The following is a 16688-nucleotide window of genomic DNA, read 5'->3' as shown; positions in this document are numbered from 1 at the left end:
ACAACAACGACAACAACAAAAACAGAGGCTCTAGTGGCCACATTACAGGAATATAAAATTCAGAATCCCTGAGTTACATCTTCTAACTGCTACCAATGTGGCAAACGAGGGCACTTCAAAATGGATTTTCCAGATAGCAGGAAGAAGCCACCTCAACCCTGTCCAGCCAGTAGTAAAGGCCACTGGAAGTCAAATTGTCCTGGGATATGTAGCTCACAAGGTCCAGACCCAGTCTCCCAAATAATTCAGCAGGATTACAAGGTCCCAGTGCTCAATTTCCCAGCTTTAGTGGCTCAAACTGCCATCATTCTCCAGGAGCTCTGGGTAATTTGGGAAGTAAAAGAGAGAAAGGTAGACTTTTGTAACCTGAAATCAGGAGCCAGCCTCTTTGCTCTCCTTGTCAATCCAACCCTCCCCTTTTCTCGTGTCACAACCCTGGTAGGCATCTCTGGAAAGGTCTTAACCTGATATTTGTCACAGTCTCTTAGTTATGGTTGGGGAGACTTGCTATTTACTCATGTCTTTTTAATTGTATCTGAGAGTCTGACTCCTTTAATATGTAGAGATATTCTAGCTTGTGTGGAAGCCACCATATTGATAGCTCCAGCACAGACTCTGTCTCTTTTTAGTAAAAAGCAATGTTTCCCTTAATAGACTTGGCTACAGCCACTCCAGTCTGCATTCACTGAAGGTCATCACTTCTTTTCCTAAGCAGAAGCAGTATCCTTCTATAGTCAGAAGTTAGAAAAGAACTAGAAGCCATTATTAATAATTTAAAATCACAGTACCTTCTCAGACCTTGCAACAGCTCTTGCAACATCCCAATATTAGATACAGAAACCCAGTGGAGAATGAAGGCTAGTTTAGGACTTCATCTCATTAATAAAGCTGTAGTTTCTATCTATATGATAGTTTCTAATTCTTATACTTTGCTAACTCAAATACCTGAGGGAACTAAATGGGTCACAATTTTAGACCTTAAGAAGACTTTTTTCTGCATACCATTGCACACTGACATCCCATGCTTGTTTACTTTGGAGGATACCTGCAACCAGTCTACCCAGTTAACATGGACAGTACTGCATCAAGGATTTTGAGACAACCCCCACTTGTTTGGGGAAGCATTATCAAAAGACTTTTCTAAGTTCTATTATCCTTAGGTTAAAGTTTCACAATATGTAAATAATATTTTCCTCTGTGCTCCAACTGTGAGTGTTTATTAAGAAGGCATTAAGGTTCCTTAATTTTCTAACATATACAAAATACAAAATTTCTAAATCTAAACCTTAGCTCTGACAGACTTCAGTAAAATCTAAGGTACTTAGATCGAATTTTGTCAGAAGGGAACAAAATATTAGGGAAAAAAGACTAGTAGGCCTATGTAGTTTTTTCTCCTTCCCCAAACAATGAAACAGCTAAAAGAATTTTGGGACATTACGATTTTCCAGATTGTGGATACTTGGGTACAGTAAAATAGCTGCTGTTAGTAACACCTTATGAAAGAAACTCAAGTAGCTAAAACTCCCTTCATAATTTGGGAACATAAGGCTTATATTCTCAGTTAGGAAATGATAAAACATAACTTGCCCAGAGATTGTCCTCAGGTAAAAATCTACCAAAAACAAACAGGTTGTTAATGCTTGTGATACTTGCCTCAAAAACAATCCCTTCAACAATCAACTTGTTCCCCCCACCCGCACAACTCAAAAAATGAGAAGTTGCCTAAGGGATAACTGCCAAATGGCTTTTACCCATATGCCAAAGATAAAGGAGATTCAGTACCTCCTGGGGTGGGTGGATACCTTCACTAACCAGGTAGGAGCATTTCCATGTGTAACCGAAAAGGCCTCTAAGGTGATAAATGAACTAGTCAATAAAATAATTTCATACTTTGGACTATCTAAGTACTTCCAAAGTGACAATGGCCCCTCATTTAAGGTGCGTGTTACCCTGAGGTTCTCAAAAGCACTAAGTCTGCAATATGACCTTTTTTTTTTTTTTAGACAGAGTCTTACTCTGTAGCCCAGGCTGGAGTGTGCTGGCACCATCTCAGCTCACTGGAACTTCCACTTCCCGAAGGTTTCAAGTGATTCTCCAACCTAAGCCTCCCAAGTAGCTAGGACTACAGGCTTATGCCACCACACCCAGTAATTTTTGTATTTTCAATAGAGATGGGGTTTCACCGTGTTGTCCAGGATGGTCTCAATCTCTTGATCTCATGATCCGCCCGGCTGAGACTTCCAAAGGCACGGGCGTGAGCCACTGTGTCTGGCCACAATATGACCTTCATTGTGCTTGCAGACCAGTATTCAGGAAAGATAAAGAAAACATGATATCATTAAAAGACTTTTTAGTATTTGGAATGCTTTATTGGTTGGTCAGGGGTTATTCCCTCCGCATTCCAAGACATTATTCCTTAGAATAATGAGAAAACTTTTCTTAAAAAAGTCATTTCCCCTGAATTGTTCTCCTTCCTGTAGTCTTAGTGTGGAGAAAGAACCCTCACTCATTTAAGGTTCGGGTGGAGCCCTTTTAAAATAGTGTATGGACGGCCTTTCCTTACCAATAACTTTATATCAAGAAACTTCTATATTTTTAAATATGTAATCTCCCTGTCCCCCTTCTAGCAGAAATTTAAAAAGCTATGAAAAGTAAAATCCCTAAAACTGGTGCCACCTCTGTTCAACTCAGAGAGTTGATACTTATAAAGGCTTTTCCCTTCTTTTCACTCTCTGTCCCAACTGATAGGGACCTTACACCATCTTTCTCCACACTTGCTCAGTGGTGAAGATTGTGGGATTCAGCTCATAGATTGATCACACTGGAATAATGTCTTGGAATACAGAGGAAGTGACCCCTGACAGCCCAAAAAAGCATTCCAAATGGTAGTTTCAAAAAGCCAGAAATTTCAAACAAAAATTACAAAAAATAATTAAGTTACTAAGAACTTCTTTTCAGCTCAAAACCACCCTTACCTTACCAGATACATTTAGTCATTTCTACCTTTTTCTTGAGTTGTCCAATACTAAAACTTTCCTTTAATGTATACTTACAGTAAGATTTTACCAATCCGTACGATTATATTTGTAACCATTAAGAGCCCCAAGAGGAAATTATATACCCATATAATTAATTTTTTAAATAGGAATATATTACATCACACTTACAGAAATTGTGGTGCTTACTTTGCTTTTTGCAATAGGACTATATACTATGGTACCTTCTAAATGAAGTATCAGACAGAGAGTCTCAATTGCCATAATCTTTTGTGTAGTCATTATTCTTATAGCAGGTGTAGTAGTCACACATAAAAATAAACATGAAGATTTTGTTACTATTAAGTTTATTAACATTCACTGTTAGATGTAGTAATGCCTCACATCCTTTGGACCATACAATATCAGCCATTGCCAACAAGGCTGATTGCTGGGCTTGCCCTTCATCATTTTCTCAGTTTAATAACACCAAAGAACTCTTTAATAATCTGGGACTCACTAGCTTAATGTTTCCTCTGTTAGCTTTATATTTAACCATTAAGAATTTTATAGGTATAAATAAAACATTTTATGAAAGCATTTTTAACTCCACTCAAAAAGACACACACCCCAAAGGTAAAACTCACATTCTTAAGCTAGTTAAAGTTAATTAAAAAAATAATACCGGCCGGGCGCGGTGGCTCAAGCCTGTAATCCCAGCACTTTGGGAGGCCGAGGCGGGCGGATCACGAGGTCAGGAGATCGAGACCATCCTGGCTAACACGGTGAAACGCCGTCTCTACTAAAAAATACAAAAAACTAGCCGGGCGAAGTGGCGAGCGCCTGTAGTCCCAGCTACTCGGGAGGCTGAGGCAGGAGAATGGCGTAAACCCAGGAGACGGAGCTTGCAGTGAGCCAAGATCGCGCCACTGCACTCCAGCCTGGGTGACAGAGCGAGACTCCGTCTCAAAAAAAAAAAAAAAAAACCTCCCTCTGCTTTAAGAGCAGAGGAAAGATACCAGACTTTGGAAACTTAGTATTGTGACACTATGCTTACAATTGCTAAAAGCACAGTGATCAATAGACTAAGAAGAAACAAGGGTGGTAGCAAACATTGGGAGAGATTATGGAAATTTCTCTAACAATCTAGCCAAACCTCCCAGGTGGAATTTTCAGTGGGAATTGCTACCTTGGGCAAAAATGCCACCCCCTGCCAACTGTATTATCAGGTAATAAATAACATGTAGTCTTTCCAAAACTTGCCCACACATGAAATTCCAGAGAGTTGATATTTGTATAATTTTTGTATAATATTTAATATAATTCTATAATATTTAATAATGGTAGTCTGCAAATTTGTGAATGGACAGGGGATGTCTGGACCAGTAACCCCTGTAAGAAGGGTTATCTGAGATACTGGCCAGGACATATTGTGTTCATAATCTTTAAAATCTATTTGCAAAAAAAAAAAAAAAAAAAAAAAAAAACTTCCATCCAACACGTAAAATTCAAAATGGCACCATGGATGCTTACAGTAGTATAAATATACTTATCCTGAGAATACGCCCATTAAATGTAGGGAAGATGACCTTAAAGGCCTGAACTAATTCCACCTAAAACCTCCCTAAACCACAGTATAGAACCATCTCTCCAGAGAATGAGGCTTTGCTTTAATTTTGGCTGCTGGCTACACTTAATCCTCTCCAGGCACTGAAAAGGAACATGCACTATAGTGGTAGCGATTTCCACTCTGTTATTTTCAAACCCCTCTATCATGGTAGCATTGTCGGGTGAAATCCCCAATGTGAGATTGATTGATTGATTGATTGATTTGATTTGATTTTTAGAGAGAGTGCATTCTCTTACACATAGCAAAACTAAAGATGACTTATCCTCATGCTATCATATGAAAATTTAATTAAAATAGAAAACTGAAAAGGACATGCATGTGACTATCTGATTTAATTAAAAAAACAAAACAGAAGTAGGACATGCAATAGCCAGAGGACTATTTTAGTTTGGTGATATGTCCTTTTTGAAATATCAGTTCCTAACATTTCTGTCATGGTGCAACAAGGGTGGAAAGCAACTGTAGCAGCCATAGAAGCCCAACAACAATCCCTAAATTTTTTAGACTCAGTGTAAAGCAAAATAAACAAACTCTTAACATCCTTGTGACCAAAGTAGGGGGCACCTGTGCAGTTGAAAGAGACCAAATGAAATCTACAGGCAGGCAGCCCGGGCGGCACCTTGAGCCTAGTTAGAAGTTGACCCTACAGGCAGGCAGCCCGGGCGGCGCCTTGAGCCTAGTTAGAAGTTGACCCTACAGGCAGACAGCCCGGGCGGCGCCTTGAGCCTAGTTAAAAGTTGACGCCGGACCTAACCGATAATGTTATCTATAGATTTCAGATGTTGTATAGACAAGCAATGTGAAAGTCCCTGTCTTGTTCTTTTTCTGTTCTAATTACTAGTGCTTGCCATATATCTCTCAACTTCCTGAGCCCAGTATAAACATATCCCACCATATGTCTCCCCTCCATATATCCCTCAACTTCCTGGGCTCATCCCACCATATGTCTCCCTACCATATATCTTTCAATTCAAAGACTACCATATATCTCAACTTTAGAAGGACACCACCTGGAAAATCCCCGATAAGAACACAGCCGTTTGTGAGAGCACGGGAACCAATAAAAAAACTGCTAACTGTATAAACTTAAAATGTTAACCAATTGTAATGCTGTAACCTAGAGAATTCCCTCGTTCCTCTGCAACTTTACAAGTCCTGTTTACATTAGGCTGTAAAAGGCAAGCGCACGCATTGTTCAGGGCCCTCCTGTATGTTGTGGAACGGAGGGACCAAGTTCGAACTTGCATTAAAGATCCTTGCCGCTTGGCTTTGACTCTGGACTCTGGTGGTCTTTTTCAGGGAACTAACGGTCTGGGCATAACACAGTCTTAAATAAAACATACTGTTTCTGGGTTAACATTTCCAGTCAGGAAAACAAAAATTTACAGGTGCATCAAAAACAAATTACAATTATTAACAAATTAAGAATGAAATAAAACCCTGTTTCCAGTTGGCTACAATCCCTTGTGAATGGATTCCAGTCTTCATTTTGGACCTGGTTAGCTCCTTTACTAGGATCTCTTTTTATTATATGTTTTCTCTTAATGTTTGGAGCTTGCATACTTAACTATAACTTGAATTGTTGTCTCTCGCCTAAAAGCTATTGAGCTCCAAAGGATAATGCAAGTGAAACCATGTATGGATGCGCCTCTCTTCTGAGGACGCTTAAACTGGACCCAGGAGCTGCTGTTCCCTATACAACACTACTTTCTACCAAGAAGTAGCCAAAAAGATCAAGACCCAATTTCCCTAACAGCAGTTATGGTGTCTACTACTGAGCAGGGACTGAAACGAGTTAGTTAGCTTGTGTTAGGCAGGTAGCAAGGGAAGGGTCCTCAGAGAGCCCCCAACTCATGGGACAATGCCTCATCCCCACATCACAGAAAAAGCAGCCTGGAATGTAAATCAACCTGTGGGCACTGATAAGGAAAATAACACAGGGTGTTTTGCCTGGAGACATGCGTGCAGCTGCAGAATAAAAGTACCGCCATTCCAACTGGATAAAAATTTGCCCAACCTTCAGTTCACTCAGATAGGGAACAAGACCTGGCATTATGATGACTTTACCCTTTGTATAATCAGGGGCCTCTCAGTAAAAAGTGCCTTTCCCTTTTGTTTGCATGAACACAGTGGGCTTTACTAGTTTCGGTGGGCAGTTCCCTTTTCTTGGACTGTGAATTGACCATATATGAATTAACACCTCAGCCTCTGATTAGTCCTGGGCCAAGGTCTTGGGCCAAGTTTTTACTTTAGCCCCTAACAGGTCCTGACCCAAGCTAATCAACCTCTATAAATTTTCACTTATTCCTTGATTCATCCCAGGCAAAGTAGAGTCACATGGTCTCCAGGATGGCCCACAAACTAAGCACATTAATTTCCAATTCATGAAAACCCCAGAACTGGCCTTCCAGTGGGCGACTAGTTTAGGGTCTGCTTTGTGCTGGCAAAATAGAGTTATATAATCTAACAAAAATATACTTAACAGCAGACTCTATATAGTTCACTGCCTGCATCTAACTTGGCTAGTTAAGTTACACCCTAACTTGGCTTGGCTAGAATGTAGAAGCAAGTTATCCTTCATTCCAAATTGATATTGCCTTATTTTCTAAATAGTGATACTACAGTTATTCTTGTCCACAGCCCTGAGATACACTGACCAAAAGAAAAGAACACTTTAGTTTATTAAATGTCAAATATGTCTATATGGCCTTCAGCCACATCTAGAGCTGTTCCTCTTTCCCAAAATAGCCAGATCCTGGCCTTCTCTTGTATCATCTTACCCTTCTTTTTCCTCTAGCACTTCATCAGCAACTCATATAATCCACTGCTTTTTTAACCAGAAAAGTTTACTGTAATTGCAAACTTTCATCACCTACTCTTGCTTCAGCAGAGCGTTGTTACCATTTACATTTTAGACTGTCTTCTGTTTGAATAAAACTGTATTTTGGATGAAGAAAAATTGAGAAGCCTGCCTTCTGACCCTACTCAGTTACTCAGTGTACTAAAATATTTGAATTTACTACTCTGGGTCACTTGGTACATAAAAACTGGCTCTTTGGTTGTGGCACAAAAACTGTTCTGTGGCTTTATTTTGGTATGAGTCCTCCCCAGGATGCACTATGCCTACTCTTAGTGGCTCTGAACTATAGCAGATAAACTTGCTCTTGGGACTGAGCTGCTACTATTACAGTTTTGCCAGTGCACCACAATGTAGCAGTCTCTCCTTGTCTCTCATTGTGAGTATACCCAGAGATCTTTGTCTCACAACCAAGAAAATTAAGGAGTGTGGACACAAGTGTGAAGCTGTGTCAAAAGTTTAATAACAACAGCAACAAAAAGCTCTTCACACTGGAGAGGAGGTCTGAGAGGATTGCCAACTGTAAGATTGAGTCAAGGGTTTTTATGAACTGTAAAAGGAATGAATGTGCTGAATGCTTTGCAGGCTGTCTTGGAGAAGTCTACCTAGCTTGGCCCAGAACCTAGAGCTGGGAACAATCAAGGGCTGAAGTGAAAGCTTAGCCAATTTCTTACCCTGGAGGGATGTATCTTTCAGAGTGGAGTCAAAAGTGTGCTCCTATCATGTTCTATTTATACCTTGCTAGTCTATAATGTATAAAGATAAAACTAACCGTGAGTTCTAAAACAGCAAAAGATCCCTCAGTGATATTGAACTGACCAATTAGGGCAAACCAGAGATTAATCTTTTTGTATAGATGGGTGATTGCTGATATTGTAAGAGCCAAGGGGTGTGAAGCATTGCTACATTTAATAGTGAATGTTAGTAAGCTTGATAGTAACAATCTATGACTACTATTTCTGCTATAAGGATAATAATTCAACAAAAGTTTATGGCTGTTGAGACTCTCTGGTCAATATTCCACTCAGAAGGTGCCACAATGTAAAATCCTACTGAAAAAAAGTAAGCAAAAATAATTCCTGTAAGTATAACGTAGTAGATAATTTCCTTCTGAAGTTTTACTCATTTAAATTTTTCTTGATTGTAAGGGGCTGCTGTCTCTGCTTTGCAAGCTGTGACTAGAGCATGATGAATCCAAGAGTTGATTCCTGCAACCTTCACCACTGAGGGGCTGGAGATCCAACCCAACTGGGTCTAGAGAGGGGAAAGAAAGGGAAGAACCTTAATCAATACCAAGTCTTCTGGGTTAAAATGAGTTAGGTGCAGTTCTCAGGGATGGAATTCTGATAATAGTTTTAATTCATGTCGGAAGTGGATCAGGAAGGTTATTGATTTGTTTTTCTAAGACCACCAGAGTGGGCACAAAAGAACCAGCGAGCAGGCAAGGGTAGGAGCAAAACTGCAAATTTATTTTTGGTCACCTAGCTTCAGGGAAGAAGGCGGGTAGGGAGAGGTCTGTCGGCCTCCAGCAAAGGAGGCCAACAGAGTCGCTCGGTGGGGCTCTCCGGCGGGGTTCCTGATGCAGTCCCAACATCCCGACAGGAGTGGGGGCTGGGAAGTCTGCGTGGCGCGCTGGCCGGGAGAGGCTTTTCTAGGAGTGGGAGGGCAATAGGCGGGGCACAGGCGTGTCGGGGGCATTCCTCAGGTGCGACCAGGTAAATCTTGGTCTCTTCGGATTGACGTCACCTGGCGCATGCCCGGTTGGTCTGCACCTTCCCGGGCGCCGGCTGCATTTTCGTGCGTGCGGGAAAACCTGGTGATGAAGAACCCAGAATTGCGCCATCCTGCCACTGTTCATCCAAACAGTGCAACCTTTTATTGATAATAGTGATAAGGAGGCGCCGTGGTCTATCTGGCTACTTCCTGCTGTTAAGGGGCGTCATTAAGATCAGAGTCTATGGTTGGTATTTGGATGTATGGATGAATAATAAAATAAGGCACAGTATTAGTATAGGAATGAGGAATGGAAGCATTTGTTGAAATATGGGCAAAACCCAGAAGGATGGTCCAGGCAAGGTTGGGGAGTATGAGATAGTTAAGAAAATTTTTTTTTTTTTTTTTTGAGACGGAGTCTCGCTCTGTCGCCCGAGCTGGAGTGCAGTGGCCGGATCTCAGCTCACTGCAAGCTCCGCCTCCCGGGTTCACGCCATTCTCCTGCCTCAGCCTCCGAGTAGCTGGGACTACAGGCGCCCGCCACCTCGCCCGGCTAGCTTTTTTTTTTGTATTTTTTAGTAGAGACGGGGTTTCACCGTGTTAGCCAGGATGGTCTCGATCTCTTGACCTCGTGATCCGCCCGCCTCGGCCTCCCAAAGTACTGGGATTACAGGCTTGAGCCACCGCGCCCGGCCTAGTTAAGAAAATTTAGTAAGTTTGAGGCGAGTGGGGGAAAGTTGAACTGATTTCTTGGCCTAGTAAGGGGGTAGGGCATGAGGGTATAATGAGGAATGAGTCTGCAAAGTAGTTTTGTTGGCCAGGAAGCAATTAAGAAGTGGAGTTTTTCGTGGAGTGGATGGCTTTCTGCTTACTCCTACTACAGAGATATTGGATGGAAGGCTAGGTAGGTCCAGAGAAGGATGGCAAAACAGAATAGGTAGCCTCGCTGTTGATTAAAAATATTAATTGTCTTACCAGTTACCAGGAGGGCTAACCGCGGCTCGGTGAGGGTGGTGGGGGTCCCGGAGTCTCGGCACCTTCAGTTGTTGTTTTACAGATGTAGGAGCTGGAAGGAGCTCCCAGGATCCTGGGAAAGGGGGTCGGTCACGTGGCGACGTGGCACCTGTTCTCAGGGTGGGGCAATCAGACCTCCAGTGTTCTCCCTGCTGGCAAGCAGGGCAGGGGGTTGCTGGTGGACGAGGGTTAGGACATTCACTGGCCCAATGTCCTGATGCCTTGCACTTACAGCAAGGCTGCATTGGGGCTCGGGGACCTTGCGGACACCTGTTGGCATAGTGTCCTGCCTTGCCGCACTTATAGCAGGCTCCTTTTGTAGCCTTGGAGTCTGCGGGGTGTGTGCTCTCTGGTCTGGGGTTACGACTGGGCTGTAAAGCCGCTGCTAGGAGCGGGCTACCAGTCGATGGGGAGCAAGGAGGAGGAGTCTGGGCAGGAAGGGAGGCGGTGGAGAGAGTGGGGAGAGAAGGAGAAGTATAGGGAGGAGAGCGTAAGGCCCAAAAGCCTTGTACGTAATTAATTTCGGGCCACTTGCCTGGCCACTGGCAGAAATTGCTGAGGTCGATCAGAACATTGTGGTCTAAGGTGCCCTCTGATGGCCACTGAGACTGATTGTATTGGGTCCACGCCACAGTGGAAAGGAAAGTTAACCGCTTCCTCCTAAGGTTTTGTTCAAGCTGTAAGGTTTTTAAATTGGCTAGAGGCATCTGAAGGGGGTTCTCTTTGGAAATTTGGACTGGAAGTTCCCATTTGTTTCCTCTTTCCTTGCACAATGGACACAATGGAAGTGGAAGTGGATCTCTGCCTGGCTTCAAAGCGTCCTTTGGAAGCAGCAGAGACAGACTGGAGGCTCTTGGAGCCAAGGTGGAGATTACCTTCAGGTGGACGTCTCCATCCTGAATGGGTTTCCCGAGCCACTTGGTGGCTCAAAAGTGGGCCTCAGACCTGCACAGGATTTTTGGCCGAGGGAGGTAAAGAGGAGACAAGGGCACTTACCCCAGAGAGCCGTGAGAGTGAGGGAAGCGGGTCTCAGGTCCTGGTCCGTCTGCGGCGTGGGAGCAGGTGGAGGTTCCTCAACCCTTAGAGGCCTGAGGAGGGGTCTCCTCCTGGGTTCGGCACCACCTGATTTGTTTTTTCTAAAGACCACCAGAGCGGGCACAAAAGAACCAACCAGTGAGCAGGCAAGGGTAGGAGCAAAACTGCAAATTTATTTTTGGTCACCTAGCTTCAGAGAAGAAGGTGGGTAGGGAGATGTCTGTCGGCCTCTGCCAAAGGAGACCAACAGAGTCACCCAGTGGGGCTCTCGGGCGGGGTGCAGTCCCGACATCCCGACAGGAGTGGGGGCTGGGAAGTCTGCGTGGGGCACTGGCCGGGAGAGGCTTTTCTAGGAGTGGGAGGGCAATAGACGGGGCACTGGCGTGTCGGGGTGCATTCCACAGGTGCGACCAGATAAATCTTGGTCTCTTTGGATTGACGTCACCTGGCCCATGCCCAGTTGGTCTGCACCTTCCCGGGCGCCGGCTGCATTTTCACATGCGCGGGAAAAGCTGGTGATGAAGAACCCAGAAGTGTGCCATCCTGCCCCCATTCGTCCAAACAGTTATATGTTTAACCATTTCACAAGTTTCTGATCTAATAAGAAATATTTTTTATTTAAGCTTGTCCATATACCATTTTTAAAGTGACTCAACAACTTTAAGAAGGTGTTTCTCACCCAGATTAAGGTCATGAAAACAAGAGTAATCCAAGAGAGTTAGTTGCTTGAGACAGCTACCTGAGAAGTCTCTTAATAATATTATTTCTTTTCTCCTTTTCCGAAGACTGTGGTCTCCAGACCCAATGAAGGCAGCATTGTATGCCCAGGTCTCTTGAGACACCTTGGGTAATATTTGCTTTAAATGAGGGGACATTGTCTCTTTGGAAGTGTTTAGGGAGTTCAAAGAGAGTAATTATCTCATTGATTACTGCTTTTACTAAGAGCCCTTTTCTGTTTGACATGGAAATACTCTACCTAGGTGGTAAAGTTAAGCTCTGGCAGAGTGAAGCCATCTGTTGAGGAAATTGTTTTTAAGGCAGGTTTCACAAGTATTACAATCTGTTTTACTGTTTTTAACATATTTTTATTTGAGAACAATCTCTGGGCTAGTTGGTAAGTTTTATCATTTCCTAAGGGAAAACTTGGTAAAGGACATCAGGAACTTTTCACTAACTAGAGGATGACAAGTGGAGTTTTCCTTCCATCCACTGTAACCATCCAAGGACTGAAAAATATATCTCTTAGAAGTAGGATATTCTGTCTTCGCAGGGGAATACCGAGGGTTTATTTTCTCTTTGGAAAATTCCCAAATTAGAAGAGCCTCGAGTGTGTAAGATCGCCGGAATCTTTTTGCTGCTGTCTCAGTTGCTCAATCTGCTGTTCTCTTTCCCTCAGTGATGTTATCTATCCCCTTCCGGTAAACTCTGCAATATATTACTGCCATTCCCTGTGAAAGAAAAACTGAGGACAACATTCTGTCTACTTCCTGATGGTATTTCATGGGATAACCATTAGCAGTTAGTCAGTGTTTTTCTTTCCAAAAAGTTGAGAAAAACCAGAAAAGCATACCTAGAATCAGTAAAATGCTTAGAATTTTTCCTTTGCTTAGTTTGAGCACCCTTATGAGGGCAAATTAACTCAGCTAATCAAGCACTGGTGCCTGTGAGAGAGGCACACCATCAATAATTTCATTCAGGGTGGCTGTTGTTTCATGGGTATACACTGCCCCTTGGGTTCTTTGTTCTACAAAAGAGGTCTCTCTTCTTTCTTTCTTTCTTTCTTTCTTTCTTTCTTTCTTTCTTTCTTTCTTCTTTTCTTTTCTTTTCTTTTCTTTTTTTTTTTTTTTTTTTGAGACAGAGTCTCGCTCTGCCACCCAGGCTGGAGTGCAGTGGCCAGATCTCAGCTCACTGCAAGCTCAGCCTCCCAGATTTACGCCATTCTCCTACCTCAGCCTCTGGAGTAGCTGGGACTACAGGCGCCCGCCACCTCGCCCAGCTAGTGTTTTGTATTTTTTTAGTAGAGACGGGGTTTCCCTGTGTTAACCAGGATGGTCTCGATCTCCTGACCTCGCAATCCGCCCGCCTCGGCCTCCCAAAGTGCTGGGATTACAGGCTTGAGCCACCGCCCCCGGCTGAGGTCTCATCATTAAAAGTAGTCTAGTCTGGGTTTTCTAGGGAAGTTTCTTTGCGGTCCTCCTTGGCTGCATAGGTTTGGGCTACTATCTGTTCACAGTCATGTTCAGGTTGTTTTTGTTTTCTCTGGGAGGAAAGTGGCTGAGTTTAGGCTAGGATAGGTTTTTCACTGAACTGCGGATCCCTCCAGCAGCAAAGCATAATAATTGAGAAGGCAATTTTCTGCTAGCCAGTATTCCTTTGGAGTACTACATCACAGGGGTGTGAACAGTTAAGACATTTCCCATGGTCACCTTATTAGCTACTGGAACAAATAAGGCCACTGCTGAAACTGTTTAGAGGCATGCTGGGTATCCTTTGCCCACCAAGTTGAGCTCCTTGCTTAGGTAACTGAATGACTACTGGGCTGGACATTGAGCCTGAGTTAAAACTCCCAGGGCTCCCTTTCTGAGGCATAAAGATTAAATGAGTTTCTTATGGGAAAGCTGGTGACAGGTGCTTTAAGTAAGTCTCATTTTAACTGGTTAAAGGCCTTTCGAGACTCAGGTTCTCAGGTTAGGTAGTGAATTTTAGCTTTCTGAGTTTCTTTCACAAAGCAATGTAAGAGGCAAGGTATTTTGCTGTACGCTGGTATCCACAATCTGCAAAAACGTATAATGTCCAGAAACCCACCTAGCTGTCTGAGGGGCTTGGAAAGGGGAAAAGAGGAAATAAGCTGAATTCTCTCTTTACCCAATGTTCTGATCTCCTCTAGATACTTTACTGAAATCTGACAAAGATGAGCATTAGGTTTTGAAACCTTATGCCTTCTGTCAGCTAAGAAATTAAGAAGAGCTTTAGTGCCTTCCTGCAAAGCACCGTCAATTGAGACACAAAGGAGAATGTCATCAACATACTGTAAAATTTTAATCTGAAGATAAGAGAATTCAGACAGGTCTTTTGAAAATGCCCAAACAAACTAGAGGTGTCTTAGAGTCCCTGAGGCAGCAGCATGAAGGTTAACTGGGTGGTCTGTTGGGGGAATCTTTGAAGGCAAACAAGTAGAGGGAGTCAGGGTGCAATGGTATTCAGAAAAAAGCATTCTACAAGTCTAGAACTTTGAAAATTTGGATTCCCTCAAAGTTAGCAATGTATGAGGATTAGGAACTGTTAGGCAGGAATCTAGACCCAACATGGCGTTATCACCCAGCATGGCAGGCCCTTTGTTAGGACTTCCCACTCTTCACTTCCTGCTAAGATTCTCAGGGCGTGAAAAAAGCCGCTCCGGCCAAGGAACCCCCGCTCTGCGCAAGCTGCTGGACAGTTCATTCCTCAGAAATTGAAACCTAACTCAGGAAAACCAAAACAAACCCCGCTTACTTCGCCCTATGAAAGGCCCCCCATACCCGCCCCAAGCGCAACTTCCTCGACCCTCCGGCTAGAGGCCTGGTGAACCTCACCCATGAGCCCAATAAAGGCTACCTTTGTTCTCATCTGCCTCGTGTCTTGCTCGGCTCCCCATTTACATTACAGGAACTACCAGATGATGTGTAACCACAGCCTCATTAATGAGATAGAAGTCCTGAAGTAGCCTCCATTTCCTATTGTGTTTCCGCGCTTTTAATTTTGAGGTGTTGCAAGGGTTGTTTCAGGGCCTAAGAAAGCCTTGTGCTTTTAGGTTATCAGTGAAGGCTTTTAGCCCTTTCCTAGATTCTGACTTTAGGAGATACTGCTTTTGGTTAGTAAAATAAGTGGGATACTTAAGGCGAATCTGGACCAGTGCAATGATATAGCCCAGCCAGTTTTTTCCCCAAGTTGCCCATACTTCTGGGTTAATACTGGTTTCCATTAAGGAAGATAAAGACTGTGTTGTGGAGTCATTAGGATGATGGCTCATATATAGGCTGGAATGCATCTACCTAGTTAAGAAGTGTGACTGTCAAGCATGGTATTAAAAAACATGGGTAAATAGCAGGTTACCCCAACTATGACAAAGGGCTTAGAAAGACAGAGAGTTAAGGAATTTTTTTTTAAATGCTCACCACATTTTTGCTATGGGAGAATAGAAAGCCTAGATTAGAGAGGAGAACAGAGAGACCAACTCCAGTGCCCAGAAAGAAGTCTACCTTTCTCTCTTCCATCTCCAGAATCACCCAGTGCTCCTGGATAGTGACGGCAGTTTGAGCCATTGGTGCTAGGGAAGTGAGTCTTGGGACTTCTCCATCTTGCTGTACTATCTGGGAGACTGGACCCACAGACCTGTTGGTTTATTTTTTGGGTACAGTTTTACTTCCAGTGGTCCCCACCATAGGCTGAACAGAGTCAAGATGGCTTCCTTTTTTTGTCATAGCAGTTCTTCCTAAGGTGTCCTGACTTTCCACATTGGTAACAGTTAGCAAGTACACCTCATGAATCCTGGATTTTTTCGGCTTATAATGAGGCTACTGGAGCCACTGTTCTTTTTTCTCCTGGGCCTCCTCCTAGCTCCTTGTAAAAGATGTAGGTAGCCACCTTCAGGAGGTTCTCTAGGGTGCTATTTGAACCTATGGTCTGTTTAAACTTGTCTTACTTTTCTTTTAACATTAACTGACTTTGAATGGAATCAAAATATAGGGAGATGTGTTTCATTGAAGTCTCTCTCCACCTTTCCACAAAAACTGACCAATTTTCATCTAGCTTTTGATACATCATGGATACCTGAGAGTAATGAAAATGTCTGGCCATGGTCCCATATAGGCCTTCCTGTATGCATATTAGAAATGTTTTCTTTTCCGCTTTTTCAACAATCTGCATAATTAATAGAATTCGATTATACCTTCAAAGGGCACTGCCTTCCTCTCTATGGGAATGGAGATTTTGCTATTTGTTCACCTCACTTTCTGTCTCTCTTTTTTTTTTTTTTTTTTTGAGATAGAGTCTCACACTCTCGCCCAGGCTGAAGTGCAGTGGTGTGCTCTTGGTTCACTACAAGCTCCACCTCCCCAGTTCACTCCATTCTCTGCCTCAAGTAGTTGGGACTAAAGGCACCCACCACCACACCCAGCTAAATTTTTTGTATTATTAGTAGGAATGGGGTTTCACTGTGTTAACCAGAATGGTCTCGATCTCCTGACTTCGTGATTCACCCGCCTCAGCTTCCCACATTGCTGGGGTTACAGACATCAGCCACCGCACCCGGCCTTGCTTTGCTCTTTTAGCATATCTTCTAGATTTATTTCCTTGTGGACTTTTAGACTGCTACAGGGGATATGCTGTTTGTCTCTGAATGTTTCTGCTTCTTATAGGGCTGCCTGTATTTCTGCAACAGTTAAGGTTTGGTTTGGAAGTAACATAGCATCTCTCCAGGAAGGAT

Source organism: Trachypithecus francoisi, unplaced genomic scaffold (assembly GCF_009764315.1).
Source record: "Trachypithecus francoisi isolate TF-2019V2 unplaced genomic scaffold, Tfra_2.0 Contig00084, whole genome shotgun sequence".
NCBI classification, from domain to species: Eukaryota; Metazoa; Chordata; class Mammalia; order Primates; family Cercopithecidae; genus Trachypithecus; species Trachypithecus francoisi.
Note: the sequence above shows the minus strand (reverse complement) of the source record.